The following is a 17,287-nucleotide window of genomic DNA, read 5'->3' on the forward strand; positions in this document are numbered from 1 at the left end:
TTGAATATCCCCCCCCCAAAAAAAAAAAAAAAAAAAATCCACAGCAGATATACTGCAGTAAATACGCTGCGGAAATTCCACAGGCAAATCACCCATGTGAACATACCCTCAAATTGTATTCACACATTGCGGTCTTAGCTTGTTTTTATTACGTTTTTGACACCATTTTTCTGAACTTACAGCAAAACATTTCACTATTTTTTACATTATTATTTAAATTGCAGTAAAAATTTGTTGTTTAGCCAGGATTTGCATGTTCGCTGTAAAATATCGATGTGTCTATTCTTTCTGCAGACTCGGCAAGGAAATGTATTGCCGTCTAGGAGACAGCATATTTCCGAGCAGTCCTAGCGCCCACCGAATCAGTCAAACGCATGAAATGACTGCACATGTTTTCCACACAGATGCCGCCGCGTGAACTCAGTCTAAAAAGGTTGCAGTAGCGCAACAGTACTGCAATCCTCCTCCAATGAATGAACCCAGTCTCAGGCCACATGCACATTGACATTTTATGGAAACAACAAAATGTCCAGCAATAAGCAATTTTATGTTTCCACACATTAACCAGGAAGGCTTTGTTTGGGCAGATTGCATCAATGTTACCATTTTCTTAATATTTTCATTTTGTATGCGATAAAACGCCAGTGCTTGTGGCTTAAAAACCAGGAGTGAAATCCGGCATTGTATTGAACGAATACTTAACAAAAAATACTGCTGAGAGGGCAATAGTTTGATGTTAACAGCTTGCCTCCATAGTAATCAGCTCTAGCAAGCTGCAGAGAGGATATAAAATCCTTGTGTTCCCTTACTATAACTTGGCTTAAGAAAATCCCTTTTCATTCTCATCATAAATATGCAATGACATCATTAGATGTTATTACATCTGCAGAATATCATGTGCTTCGTGCATTCCATGTGAATTTTGGGAACTAAAATATTTTTGTTAAGATTAAGAATGCATCTTCCGCCTTTAAAGTAGTGTTTTCCAGTGCGTCTCCAGCTGATGCAAAACTACATCTCCCAGCATGCCCAGACAGCCAAGGGCTGGAGGCATACTGTTTGGAAAACGCTGCTTTAGGGCAGGGTCACACGGGGTGCATCCAAAGCTCAGGGTGCATCTGTGTGTCTGCTTGTAGCAGTGGATTTCTACATGGGAAACACATCACTACGGGGAGACATACAAAGATACCCGGGAGCTTGCTCTGCAGTCCCTCTGTGACTGCCGTCGGCAAATCCCCATCATGAAATATACTGTGGATGCGCCCTGTGTCACTCTGCCCTTAAAGTGTACCTGTCATTAGCAAAAACTTTTATATAATTTAGAAAATAACATTATATGTACATATGTCATACACATTTGATGAAACATGTAGATATTTTTATCCCTGCAGCTACTACCTGTGTGAGGAGTCCAAATCAGGAACTGAGTGGACAAGCAGGGCTCTGTGCAGTATGGACAAGCAGGGTTCCCGTACTCTCCAGACCTGATCCATCTAAACCCTTCTCACTGGAGGTAGACGCCTCCTCGGTGGGAGCTGGAGCTGTACTCCTACAGAAAAATTCTTCCGGACATGGTGTTACTTGTGGTTTCTTTTCTAGGACCTTCTCTCCAGCGGAGAAAAACTATTCCATTGGTGATCGAGAACTACTGGCCATAAAACTGGCCCTCGAGGAATGGAGGCACCTGCTGGAGGGGTCCAAATACCCAGTTATTATATACACTGATCACAAGAATCTCTCTTATCTTCAGTCTGCCCAACGGCTGAACCCTCGCCAGGCTAGGTGGTCGTTGTTCTTTGCCCGTTTTAACTTTGAGATTCATTTTCACCCCGCTGACAAGAACATTAGGGCTGACGCCCTATCTCACTCCTCGGAAGCCTCTGAAATAGAAACCTCCCTGCAACACATTATTCCTCCTGACTGTCTGATCTCTGCTTCCCCAGCTTACATCAGACAAACTCCTCCCGGAAAGACCTTCGTCCCTCCACGCCAGCGCCTCAGGATTCTCAGATGGGGACACTCCTCACATCTCGCCGGCCATGCTGACGTCAAAAAATCCGTCCAGCTCATCTCTCGTTTTTATTGGTGGCCTACCCTGGAAGCAGATGTTGCTGAGTTTGTTCGGGCTTGTACGGTCTATGCCCGGGATAAGACTCCTCGCCAGAAGCCTGCCGGTCTTCTTCATCCTCTGCCTGTTCCTGAGCTACCATGGACTCAGATTGCTATGGACTTTACTACTGACTTGCCTTTATCCCATGGCAACACAGTTATTTGGGTGGTCGTTGATCGTTTCTCCAAGATGGCACATTTTATCCCTCTTCCAGGTCTTCCTTCTGCACCACAGTTGGCAAAACAATTTTTTGTGCACATTTTTCGCCTTCACGGGCTTCCTACGCATATTATCTCGGAAAGAGGTGCTCAATTTGTGTCGAAATTCTGGAGGGCCCTCTGTAATCAGCTTAAAATCATCCCCAATCCAATGGGCAAGTGGAGAGAGTTAATCAGGTTCTTGGTGACTATTTGCGACATTTTGTTTCCTCCCGCCAGGATGACTGGGCCGATCTCCTACATTTGGGCCGAATTCTCGTACAATTTCAAAGTCTCTGAGTCCTCCGCTAAATCCCCATTCTTTGTGGTGTACGGCCGTCACCCTCTTCCCCCCCTCCCCACTCCCACGCCTTCTGGTTTGCCCGCTGTTGATGAGGTGACTCGGGACTTCTCCAACATCTGTAAAGAGACTCAAAAATCTCTCATACAGGCCTCATCCCAGATGAAAAAACATGCCGATAAAAAAAGAAGAACCCCTCCTGTCTTTTCTTCTGGAGACAAAGTGTGGCTCTCCGCCAAGTATATCCGCTTCCGTGTCCCCAGTTATCTTGGACCTTTTAAAATCAAATGCCAAATCAACCCTGTCTCCTACAAACTCCTTCTTCCTCCTTCTCTCCATATTCCCAATGCTTTTCATGTCTCTCTCCTTAAACCACTTATCCTTAACCGCTTCTCTCCTAAGGTTGTTACTCCTACTCCTGTCTCCGGGTCCTCTGACATCTTCTTGGTTAAAGAAGTTCTGGCATCCAAGACGGTCAGAGGAAAAAGATTTTTTCTTGTAGATTGGGAGAATTGCGGTCCGGAGGAGAGGTCATGGGAACCTGAGGACAACATCCTTGACAAGGACCTTATCTATAAATTTTCGGGTTCAAAAAAGAGGGGGAGACCCAAGGGGGGGGGTACTGTTACGCCGAGCGCTCCGGGTCCCCGCTCCTCCCCGGAGCGCTCACAGCGTTCTCCTACTTGCAGCGCCCCGGTCAGACCCGCTGACCGGGTGTGCTGCGATAATGTCCCAAGCTGGGATGCGATTCGCGATGCGGGACGCGCCCGCTCGCGATGCGCATCCCGACACGCTTACCAGACCCGCTCCCCGTCTGTGCTGTCCCGGCTCCCTAGGGCGCGCGCGCGCCGGTTCTTTGCGATTTAAAGGGCCGGTGCGCCACTGATTGGCGCATGGCTTTTAATTAGTATGTTCACCTGTGCACTTCCCTATATTACCTCACTTCCCCTGCACTTCCTTGCCGGATCTTGTTGCGCCAGTGAAAGCTTTCCTTGTGTATCCCTAGCCAGTGTTCCAGACCTCTTGCTGTTGCCCCTGACTACGATCCTTGATGCCTGCCCAGACCTTCTGCTACGTCCGACTCTGCTCTTGTCTAATCCCTTGTACCGCGCCTATCTCAGCAGTCAGAGAGGTTGAGCTGTTGCCGGTGGATACGACCTGGTTGCTACCGCCGCTGCAAGACCATCCCGCTTTGCGGCGGGCTCTGGTGAAAACCAGTAGCAACTTAGAACCGGTCCACCGACACGGTCCACGCCAATCCCTCTCTGGCACAGAGGATCCACCTCCAGCCTGCCGAATCCTGACACATACCACAGATAAAGACACAGTGGGATACACTTGATGAGTGTCTAGTGAAAAAGTGCACATATGAGAAATGTGTGAGAGATCTCAATCTACTGGACAAAATTTCCAAAAGATGTATCCCAACTGTGCGCATACTTAAGAAAAGTCAGCAGTACTGAAAGTTTTAAAATTCACTTGTGTGTTTTTTTTTCTGTGATTTACATTTATAAATAATAAAAGTTAAGTTTTAGTAATTCCCCCATTAAGAGGGCTTATTCCTGAGGAGGGACTCCCACCAAAAGACGTTGTTAATTGATAATTACCCTGGGATTCACAAGGGATGAGAAAAAGTGTATCTACTATATCATAGGCAATACATATTCAGACATTCTCTGCACATATGGTATTCACGCTTGGCTTTTAAAATAAGTGCAGGATATTCATGCCCAGAAGCTTATTAGTTCTGTGTATCTACTAAAGTTGCCAGCCGCTAGAAAATCTGTGAAGGCAAATATGTCATACAGGCAAACCTCATTAGAGTCAACTATAACATGAATATTGCTTTAGTTTAGAGAGGAGATGTCCAGTATCAACACAAGAAACTGTAAGCTTCATAGAAGAAAGGATGATTATATATATATATATATATATATATATATATATATATATATATATATATTTCAAGCAGATCAAGGTATTCGCATCAAAGTTAATAAGAGGCTTGTGGTAAGAGAGTTAAAAAAATCTGTTCCAGGGCATTACTTGTAAGAGTTTCCAGTTGTTGTTAAAAGGGTTGTCTCATGTCTGTAAAAGATGACCCTGAAGTGATCACGCCGATGTTGGTCATGTAACCCCTTTAACCCCTTAACGACAATGGACGTAAATGTACGTCATGGTGCCATGGTACTTAATGCACCATAGCATACTGTACATTTACGCTCCCTCATGACCGCAAGCACCGGACCGGTGCTCGCTCATGCGCAGCAGATCCTGGCTGCTATCAGGGGGCCGCCGGCAATGGCAGACTTCCGCAATCGCGCGAATGTCCACCATTAACCCCTCAGATGCCGTGATCAATACAACCCCTCAGATGCCGCAGGAATCTGATCATCCAGCATGGCGGACGGAGGTCTCCTCACCTGGCTCCAGCCGTCTCCCAGGGTCTTCTGCTCTGGTCTGAGATGGAGCAGACCAGAGCAGAAGATCACCGATAGCACTGATCAGTATTAGCAATCAAAGGATTGCTATAGATAGTCTTCTATGGGGACTATTACAGTGTAAAAATGAAAGTAAAAAAGTTAAAAAAAAGTTAAAAAAATGTGAAAAATCCCCTCCCAATAAAAATGTAAAATGTCCTTTTTTCCCCATTTTACCTTAATAAAGTGTAAAAAAAAAATATATGAATACACAAATGTGGTATCAATAAAAAGTACAGATCATGTCGCAAAAAATGAGCCTTCATACCGCCGCTTATACGGAAAAATGAAAACGTTATAGGTCATCAAAATAAAAGGATTTTAAACATACTAATTTAGTTTAAAAGTTTGTGATTTTTTTTTTAAGTGCAACAATAATAGAAAAGTACATAATCATGGGTATCATTTTAATCATATTGACCCACAGAATATAGAACACATGTAATTTTTACCGTAAATTGTACGGCGTGAAAAACTAAACCTTCCAAAATTTTCTAAATTGTGATTTTCTTTTTAATTTCCCCACACAAATAGTATTTTTTGGGTTGTGCCATACACATTATGGTAAAATTTGTGATGTCATTACACAGGACAACTGGTCACGCAAAAAAACAAGCCCTCATACTAGTCTGTGGATGAACATATAAAAGAGTTAAGATTTTTAGAAGACTAGGAGGAAAAAACTAAAATGCTAAAATAAAATTGGCCTTGTCCTTAAGGTCAAAATGGGCTTGGTCCTTAAGGGATTAATACAAAGTCATACAAAGTAGTGTTCTGAAGGGAAATTTTACAAAAATGTGTACTAGTCCTATATTTATCACAGGTCCTGCTGCATTTAATAAATATGGTGCATGTACACTCCAACTAACCCATCTAAACCAATAGTAACAATAGTGTACCTACTGTACATCGAATTTAATAATAAATGTCTCCCATAATTTTTTTTAAAGTAGTAAAACTAAATAAAACCTATATATATTGGGTATCATTATAATTGTATGGACCTACAGGATAAAGTGTATTGCTAAGAAATTGAAGCCCCCCAAAAATGGCATGTTTATTTTTTTGTTTGTTTTTTTGCTTTTTTTTCGCCCCACAAATACATATTTTTTTGTTTCACCAAAGTGGTAAAATTAATGATGTAATTTCAAAGTACAATTGGTGGTGCAAAGAACAAGCCCCCATATCGGTCTGTAAGGGGAAAATTGAAAGTGTTATGGCTGTTAGAAGGACAGGAGGAAAAAACTAAAGTATAAAGATGGAAGATGAACAAAAGTGAAAGGGTTTTTAAAGGGTTAATGGGAAAGTCATGTGGCAACCTGCAGTGTGAATGTATATCCAGCATTGCCCTATCCCTGTATAGGAATTACAATTGGAAGATATTTTATGTTCAGGGGTGAAGTAAATAATCAATATGATGAAAAGTAGCTTTACAATAATTGTATTATTGCTTTTGGGGATCCTACAAGACTAAATACTTGTTCAGCCACACTTTTGACTTAGTAATAGCCTGAATATGTTCACTGCTTGGGGCCATTGCCTAGTAATGAGCAACATGTCCACAGGGTGGCAGCTGGATCTCTGGGGTTGTTATTCACATTGAAATAAAATAATTAAGCACTTCTAGTTCTAGCTGCAAGGAAGAAGTACATGGCATCCTGACATGTACACAGTGCTGAAAGGGGATTTGCAGGTAGACTGATATTCAAGGGGTTACCCAGGATTAGAAAAACAACTGGTTTCTTCCAAAAATAGCACTACACTGGCACTAAGCTGCAATACCACACACAACCTGAGGACAGGTGTGGTGCTGTTTTTTGAAGAAATTATCTTTTAATCCTGGATAACCCCTTTAAGGGTGTATTCACATATACTGTATCCTACGCAAATTTGATGGGCAGGATTTGTAGCTGCATATTTTATGTTGCAGATTTCAATGTAAACTAAATGACTGAACACAGCTTCAAATCTGCAGCTTCAAATCCTGTGCATCAAATATGGACAGGATACTGTACATGTGAATACACCCTAAATATTTTTTTTCCTCCTCACCTTTGTATTTTTTACTGATAGCAGATAATACATTTTCTGGACGTTATCAGTAAGTGACTTCCCATCCTTTTTAGGGGCCATTTTGTTAAGGTTGTTAAAATAATAGGAATGAATGGAGCTTCCTGTCTCTGAATACATCTAGAGAGTCTGATCACTGTTACTCAGCAGTAAATATAACAGGTAACATAAGAAGCATGAAATTCTTTACACATAATAAAACAACATTGTTTTAATTATACTAAACAGTATCTATCTATCTAAACAAGCAAAGAATAAGTATCTATCTATCTATCAACAGGAGAATACAGCAGCACACTGCAAGCACAAAGATACAGATAAAACATGAAATGCTATATAGCTATAATGCAAAAAATGAAAAAGTAAAGTACTTAGCTCACAATTTGGCAGCCAAATAGTTTGGACCATCCCACCACGATAAGGTGACATCATTGGGACGGACCCTACACTGTGAATATGCCTCTGTGCAATCAGTTACCAGGCTTGCAAGGTCTGAGACATCCACACCTTATACAGCACCTAATAGAGGTGAGTGGGGTGCAGGAGCCAACATGAAGGTAGCCACTCCCCCGTGTTATCTATCTATCTATCTCTCTATCTAGTTACCAGAATTGGGCAGCACAAGTAAGGCGAGTCTGGTGCTAGATGGATGACTCGGTCACAAGTCCAATATATCCAATGCAAAAAGTCAGCAGCACACAAGGAATCCGTGAATAATGTGTGGCTTTATTCACCAAAGCATCTCAGATAGTGATGTTTAAGCCGTCTCACATGGCCTTTGACAAGCTGTGACCAGTACAAAGTGCAGAGTATTTATAGCGTACCGGTGATACACAATTAGTGCCATCAATTGTTTACAATTAGTGAGTATAGCAATACAGTGACAATATGATCACATGGTGTAGGTCATTCCACCTCCACAACATATACATGTGAGACCTACAGCATATGAAAAGAAATCCTGTGATAAAAATAAACAAAGTTAAAGTCGGTTTATATATAATCCATAATGAAGGTGCAAGTGATTATGGTAATTGGTATATCTTACATCACTGGAGGAGGAGGGTCTTCGGCACGCGTGTCACCTACTGGAGTATACAGGAACACCGTAAAGTGTACAGTGCGGCCATGCTTTCATGGAATAAAATCACTTTTTTCCCTTTTTAAACCAGACTGTGTGCTGTGGTGAGATCCTTTTGCCATCTATTTATCTATATATCTTTCTATTATACTTTGGGGGAGATTGATCAAAACGTTTTTTTTTTTTTTTCAGAGAAAAAGTTGCCTAGATGCTGAAAGGGCCTCTCAAAAATGAAAGAAGCAATCTGAATGGTTGCTATGGGCATCCAGGCAACGTTTCCTCTACACAGATTGTGATAAATCTCCCCCTTTAACCCCTTACGGACGCAGCCTGTTGTAGCCTTAATGACCAGGACACTTTTTTGCATTTTCTACAATCTACAGATGTATCGAAGTCATCAACCAGCTTGACCAACAAAGGTAATATTAGCATATTTGACGACATATTCTTAGCCTGTAAATGTAGACAGTTTTAGAAAAATTCCCAATTGTTTCATTTTTATAATTATAGCTAGGTATGTTACAATATATATGATTTATATTATATAATATATACATATATATCTCACTGTATCAGTTTTGATTTAGAAAATACTAGGCTTTACAGTCCTATTTCCTATGAGCATCAACTACTGAAAAAAAAAGTGTAATTTGTGAGGAAGTTAGATCGATGAAGACTGCATTATGACTTACCAACAACATCACAAGAGAATTGCATAAAGACTTAGCAAATTTGATAGCACTCACAGGGATTTTACTGACAGGGCATAAAAGGGAAATGATTTGTAGCTGATGCAAATTCCATTTCGAATTCTATTTCCAGGTGCATTTCCTTCTGTCTGAATCTAATATTGAAAACTAGGCATATATGGTATGCAATATGGGAAAGCTAAGTGCAGTATGAGGATCTCTGTCATCTCATCTTGTAACTCATTCTTATCTAAAAAAAGATCAAGTAACCTAGGACTTAAGATAAAGAGATTTTACAAGTTTTCTGCAGATAGATAAATAAATACATACATAAAATGATAGATACTGTAGATGTTGTCTGTTAATCTATCTACCTTATTGATATTATGAAATTATTTATGCAGTTAACTCAAGAATTTGAATTATCTCTATATTCTCTTCGGGACTCATGTAAGGACTGTATGAAGGCTGGACAAATCATAGGCCATCTGTGCACTCCAGTATGAGCCATCTATGTGACAACGTATTAATGCCTAATATCAAGCAAACCTGTCATCAGTGTCACCTGCACTAATCTGTCGGTACAGACTGGTAGTGCAGGTGATACTGATGACAACCAGATAACAACCATACTTACGTGATCCCATTCCTTGCTCACGTTTTCCTGATATTTCCGCTCTGGGGCAGACTTAGAGCATGGGCGGAGCTTTCTGACATCACCGATGCTGCTTCTCTGCTGGGTTCCATTGCTAACAAACAGGAGCAGTGATGTCAGGAAGCTCTGCACATGCCTACGTTTGCCCCGGTATGGAGGATACAGAGGAAGATAGCATGAGAACGGGAGCACGGAATGGGATCAGGTAAGTATGGATGTCATTACTGTCAACTGCATTACCTGTCTGTACCAACAAGTTAATTTAAGCAGTTTACTGATGTTGAATGATCTATAGAGGCATATGGGAAGTGGAGTAATAGATGATAAGTGTAAAAATAATATTTGTTTTTTGCATAATAAGATACAATATATTAAAATCTGTCTCATATTACTTGCAATCATAGTACTTTAAAGTGAGTAAACTATGTAATTCAAGCAGCTTTTGGATATTAGATTTCAGACAAAATATCTTCTAAAGAGTTACTTGCAAAAAGTTTTCTTGTAGAAATAAAAACAGGACATTGCTGATATTTGTGCAGTTATTCTTATTTGGAGTTGCAATGTGGGTCCCTGCCCTGCAGAGCCTGAGGCTCTATAAGATAAAGTTGTTTGCTTCACAATTGTGTCTGCGCCGAAACTGTTACCAGCTGAGCTTCTACTTCTTCTAAATGTTATCAAACTGCCTGTTCTCATGATAAATTATAGACATAAATAGAATAATGAACATTCCATAGCATCACTTTTAGAGGGTTGTAGAATGTACTACAAACCAATTTTTTACCATCTGTGTGATTTATGGATAAATATTATTTTTGGTGTAATTTGAATTTTTTATTCCCTTATATTTCCCTTATGTCCTGCCAGCAGCACAGAGGGAGTTAACTAACCCCCCCCCCCTTTACCCCCAGCTCACTGTGTTCTTTTGTCTGTCCTCCCAAGCAGTTGTCAAGTACCTTACCCTCAAGGCAACTTTTCTGCTGGCAGTGACATCAGCCAAGAGGATTAGGGACCTCCAGGCGTGCCCCCTCTATGAAATATACTAAATTTCTTTAAAACTGGGTCCTTTTAAGGTTAATGCCTACTGTTATTCCTAAAGTTTAGTCTTTCCAGAACCTAAAACCAAGTGGTCTTCTTACTGTCCTTTGCAAATCCTGCTTCTTTTGAAAAGCAAGATCTTCATACATTGGATGTATCAAGATATCTCCGGAGCTATGTGGATAGATCTGGATCCTTCAGACTTTGTTCAAGCCCATTTGATCAGGGCTATAGCAACCTCCTTTGTTGAAAGAAGTCTGCTTCCTCTAGACGTCTTCTGTCATGCAGCCTCCTGATGCTACAAGTTCACCTTCATCTTACCTAATAGACTAAATGCCAGGGTATCTAAGTTCTAGGCCTTTGGTCAAACTGTACTGAGTTCTATTCAGCAGGGTCTTCTTCTGCTTGCTAAATCCTCAGCTGTGCTTCGGGTAGGAGGTAAGGAAATTGTTAACTTCTAACAATAATTTGTTTTCCTTTAGTCCTAACGGCAGCACACAAATTTTCTACCCTGTTGTAGCTTAGTTTTCTTTTTATAATACAGTGGGCTATGGGTGATCTCACCCTTTATAGGGGATATTTGTTTACTCAATATTTTATTTACCTGGGCTCATTAAACATTCCGCCATCCTACCTTTCCATGGGGGGTGGTTAACCTCATCTGTGTTGCTATTAGGAATAAGGAAACAAATTACCATTAGAAATTAAATATTCATAATAAATCATTAGAATACAGCAGTGGCATTTACCATACAATGGTAAAAATATTGCAATGAAAGCTTAGCTAAGCATATATAGATATATTGAGGAAAAAAAGGAAGCCAATGCTATAAATAACTATTATTCAAGCAATTTGAAACACAATAAGGTCTTAAAACAGAATGCCTCTACATGTTCACTTTCATCTCATCCTCTGTCTTACTATAAAGATGTATTTCCTTATGTGGATGTGTAATGGAAGTGAACACGCTTAAAGAATACTTTGTTGTATGTAAGAAAAACATAGGACCACTAAGCCGAATAACTGTACTCTTTATTTATTGTTCTGCATTTCATAGGCTTTGGTCTATAATCTAAATGTAATATCTTAGAAGGGCACTCCGATTCAACAACATTACCAATCCTCTAGGCTCTTCATGTTTATCTATCTTACTTGATGTACAGCTTGCTCTATTGAATATATTATTATTGTCTATATACTTGGCTGTTCTTTTTTTACTGATCTATGCTAAAAATATATATTTTGGGGGGGAAAGTGATTTATAAAATGACAACCACAGAAGCCAGTCCATTATAAACCAATCAGTAGGGTCCCATTATACCATGGATTTGCACCCTGTTGAAAGGTATTTTTTTTTTTATTTTTTTTTTAGATTATAGAAAATGTACCTTTACAGCAGGATGTCTATAGTTACATAGTACATTTAAAAGAAAAAGAAACACATCTATCAAGTTTAACCAAGGGAGTGGAAAATATGTAAATTAGTAGGATATGGGTGGATGAACAGGAGGGGTATGGGTAACTAAGGCTTTTTTGAAGTCCTCAATTGTTTCAGCTTTGACCAGATCCTTGGTAGACTATTCTACAGATTCACAGTTCTTATGGTAAAGAAGATTAAATGGGCTGTAAATAAAAAAAAAAAAAAAAAAAAGCTATACTATTGGCCACAATGTCCTGTCTCAGTGATTGACAAAGCAATTAGGTTCTGTTTCAACCTCTTGTCTTGGAAGCATCAGGGGACAAAAAGGAGTCAAACATTGGGGTCTGTGAGGGACATGGTGTAAGTTAGTATAGCCTTTATATTTTCTATACAGCCCCAGAAATATATTAATTTAAGTTTAAATTAAGTTTTTTTTTTTTTTTATTCAGAATTTTTATTATGAATGGAAATGTAAGGGTAACATGTACAATACAAATGGGAGAGCCTGACGCAGCAGTAATCCCACAGCAAACCTGAACAAAGGTATGAACAGTACACAATACTTGTCCAAGGGAGGGGGGGTGAAGGAGGCAATGCAAGATTGGTATGGAGAGACGAAATAAAAGAAATTAAATTTAAATTTAAATAAATAAAAGACATGAAAAGCAATGCATAAATCATATTCAGAAATATAGTACTCAGAGGACCAGGAGTGAACATGTAATCTAGTCCACAAGACGGTGAAATCGCAAGCACTGACAGTTTATGTGTAAACAGAAAGTCTGGAGTTTTATACAACCTAGACACTAGTTTGTATTGTGATTCTTGTAGTCTCACACATCTAGAAAAACAATAACAGTGTCTCAGGATGGTTGAGACTCCTTCAGACATGAAGGAGTGCCCCAGTTCTTTCTCCCACGAGGCCATGAAACTAGGCGGGCCTATGTCTGCAGAAGGAGAGCAAACCATCTGCAGTACCGAGAGCTTCCTCACCAGAGGTGAGAGAGGGAGGAGAGAGAGAGAGTTCATCAGAGGTCTCAAAGGACAATGGTGTTTCAGATATTTAGAGCAACACTCTGTGAAGTGCTTCAGGTATGAGAAAGACAGTGAGTATGATGGAAAGAGGGAGCTATTTTGAGATAGGATTCTGGGTAAGTTGTGTCAACATTGGGCGGTACATGGGGGAAGAGCAACCCTCAACCTCAGGTAAAAGACTTAAAGGAAGAAGAGAGGAGACAGATGGAGAAAGAGTTTTAGAGAGTGAAGTCCAAACAGAGAGGGTACCTAAATATAGGAGATTGGTGCTATCAGCCTGAAGTGTCTTTGAGGATGGGATCCATAGATCCTTAAAAAGGTCACTTTGAGAAGAATGCCGCTGTGTCCCCAAAAAGCAGTGAAGAGGAAGGTAAGGGGAGGCCACATCCATCAACCTTCTCAACTGGACTGCCTTATACACTGTTTCTGCGTCTGGCAAGCCCATGCTGCCTTTAACAGTAGGGCGGAAAAGAACAGAATGAGCCAAGAGAGTGCGTTTCTGCTTCCAGATAAAATTACACCAGATTAACTTTATTGAAATAAAGAAATACTTTGGCAAGGCTATGGGAAGCATTTGGAGCCTATAAAGCAGTTTCAGTAAAATATAGCAGTTGATCAAGTTTTTTCTACCTCTCCAAATAAAAGTAGGGGAATATCAGAGTCAGAAACCAATTTCTTAAATTCCGCAAGGAGAGGTTTAAAATTGCATTCATATAGTTTTGTGAGTTTGTTTGGTATGTGGAGGTATTTTTGGGACGTCACTGACCAGGGGAATGGGGTTATTTTTTAAGGTAGGTCACTCTGTGTAGGGGAGGGAGATATTTAATAATTCAGATTTGGAGACGTTAACTTTAAAGTTGGAGAGACTACCAAATGAGGAGAATCTACGGACCAGGCAGGGGAGACCCCGATCAGGTTTGGTGAGCAGAAAAAGAATATCATGAGCAAAAGCCAGCACCTTAAGTTTGCCTCTGTGAACACTAAGACCCTTGATCTCATGGGACTGTCATACTTTCTGGAGAAGAGTCTCCATGGTAAGTATGAATAGACTCTGCGAGAGGGGGCAACCCTGCCTTGTTCCGTTTGCTATCAGGAACAGGTTAGTCGATAATTAAAAGAGAAGTACATGGTTGCGCATAAAGGGAAAGAATGGCTGTTACAAAGCTGTCGGGTAACTAAAATTTTCTCAAGGTCTCCTGCATAAACAGCCAGGCTACCCTATTGAAAGCCTTCTCGGTGTCTACGCCGAGAAGGACAAGTGGTAACTTTTAAGTGTGCACATGATGAATGGCTGTTAACAACCAATCAGTGTTTGTGGGAAATCTAGTTTCACCCAAATCTTAATGTCTAGGTTGAGCAGGGAGATGGGCCTATAGCTGCCACACTTCCTAGGGTCTTTGCTCTCTTTGCCTATAAGCATCACATGTATCCTGAGACTATTTGGGTAGGGACGGCCCTGGAATAGAGATTCGCACAAATCAACAAGATGGGGCTGTAAAGTGTCTGTAATAGGTCAGCGAGAACGCATCGGGAAAGGGCTTTTTCCTGGCAGAAACCACCTTGCTTATCTCTTCTGCAGTGACAGGAGCCATGAGGTCTTATTGCATGCTATCATCTAGGCAGGGGAGGTCTAATTCAAGAAAGTTTCTAATCCCAAACTCCCTTTTTGTGTTTGTTTAAGTGGCGTTGTTCTCCTCTGTTAGAAAGGGAGGAATAAAAATGTTGGAAAGCCTCTGCAATGGCAGTAGTCGAGGTGCGTAACACACCGTGCATGTCCTCAATTTCAGAAATCAGTTGTTTCGCTCAGCTTTCTTAATTATCGAGGACATAAGCTCACCCCCTTTATCTCCATGTGCATATATTTTGTGCCTGTGGTGAAGGTAAATTTTATCTGATTTGGCATTCAAAGAAGCATTGAGTTGATCCCTAAGGGACTTAAGTCTTTCTTGCAGAGCTAAAGCTTTAGTTCGCTTGTGCGTGCATTCTACTTTGGGAATATCATTCAGGAGTGAGTCTAACTTTGCTTATCGCTCTTTTTTTTATTCTGCGACAGGAAATGAGAATACCTCTAATTAAACTTATTCTTATTTTAATAATTATTTTTTTTCTTTCTCTCTTTCCCTCTGTGCCTGAAGGTGTGAGTGGGGTGGGGGGGGGGGGGGGGGTGATAATAATGAATTGGTATACCTTTTAGATGTAAACAAGTATAAATTGGTTATATGGTCTTTTTGACTGGTGCTGCTATGTACCGTATATACTCGAGTATAAGCCGAGTTTTTCAGCACGATTTTTCGTGCTGAAAACACCCCCCTCGGCTTATACTCGAGTGAACTCTCCACCCGCAGTGGTCTTCAACCTGCGGACCTCCAGAGGTTTCAAAACTACAACTCCCAGCAAGCCCGGGCAGCCATCGGCTGTCCGGGCTTGCTGGGAGTTGTAGTTTTGAAACCTTCACCGGGGAGGCCTCTTCACCGGGGAGGCCTCTTCTGTAGTTTTGAAATCTTTACCGGGGAGGCCTCTTCTAAGCTCTTCGGGCCCGGCCCCAGAATAGTCACGTTGCCTCGACAACGACGCAGAGGTACGTTCATTGCCAACGTACTTCTGCATCATTGTCAAGGCAACGCCTCTATTCCGGGCCGGAAGCGCGGAGAAGAGGCGCCCCCAGTGAATATAGCAGCCCGGAACCACTATCCCACCAGACCACCTCCTCACCAGACAGTCCTGCAGGACCAGCGCCGAGCGGAGGTGAGTACTGTACAGAACTAAAGGGGGGCGAGAGGGGGCTGGATGATGTCGAAGGCCGCAGTGGTCTTCAACCTGCGGACCTCCGGAGGTTTCAAAACTACAACTCCCAGCAAGCTCGGACAGCTGGGAGTTGTAGTTTTGAAACCTCTGGAGGTCCGCAGGTTGAAGACCACTGCGGGCGGATGATGACAAGAGGATGATGAAGGGGGGGGTGGGATGATGAAGGGGGGTTGTGGGATGATGAAGGGGGGTGTGTGGGATGATGAAGGGGGGTGTGTGGGATGATGAAGGGGGGTGTGTGGGATGATGACAAGGGGATGATGAAGGGGGGGTGTGGGATGATGACAAGGGGATGATGAAGGGGGTGGGGATTATGAAGGGGGGGTGTGGGATGATGATGAAGGGGGGTGGGGATGATGACAAGGGGATGATGAAGGGGTGTGTGGGATGATGACAGGTGATGATGATGAGGGTCTGGATGATGACAGGCGGTGATGATGATGAGGATGTTAATGACGGGGGTCTGGATGATGACAGGGGGGATGATGTATTTCCCACCCTAGGCTTATGCTCGAGTCAATAACTTTTCCTGGGATTTTGGGTTGAAATTAGGGGTCTCGGCTTATACTCGGGTCGGCTTATACTCAAGTATATACGGTATATCTGAATTGTATTCTGTAGTTTTGGAAATTTTACTATCAATAAAAAAAAGGAAAAAAAATAAAAAAATTTTTTTATCTGATTTGGCATTCAAAAAAGCATTGAGTTGTTCCCTAAGGGACTTAAGTCTTTCTTGCAGAGCTGAAGCTTTAGTTCGCTTGTGCGTGCATTCTACTTTGGGAATATCATTCAGGAGTGAGTCTAACTTAGCTTATCGCTCTTTTTTTTATTCTCATGCGACAGGAAATGAGAATACCTCTAATAAACGCCTTGTGTGCTTCCCACACAATGGGCGGAGAGGGACCAGAGGAGGCGTTTAATTCAAAGTAAGATTTCAAGTGAGAGTGGGAATTTTAAGTACACTTTAACATCTCTCTAGGGTACGTTTACACATATATAATCTGCTATGGAAATACCACTGTGGAATATTTAGCTACCCATTGACTTTGATGGGTCATCAGCAAATCTGCTATGGATTTTTGGCTGTGAAAATTCTGTTATGGAAGATCTATAGTAGATTATGTTCATGTGAATTGGATAGCTCCTGTAGCCTTTGTCCATGGGACTTGCTGTAAAGCATATTTATAACTGCTGCTAAAGAGGTTAGCCTCCACAATAATGTACAAAAAATAATAAACAAATAAAAAAAAACACAGTGAGTAACTAGGTAAAATCTAAGTGCCTGTAAAGTCCTTCTAATGTTACATTTTGAGGATAGTTTCACACACACAGAGCAGTTTTTAGATAAATTACCCCTTCTTATTAGCATATTTCATGGCAATGTTTTAATTATTTGTTTAGTAATAAG

This window comes from Hyla sarda, chromosome 3 (assembly GCF_029499605.1).
Source record: "Hyla sarda isolate aHylSar1 chromosome 3, aHylSar1.hap1, whole genome shotgun sequence".
Lineage (NCBI taxonomy): Eukaryota > Metazoa > Chordata > Amphibia > Anura > Hylidae > Hyla > Hyla sarda.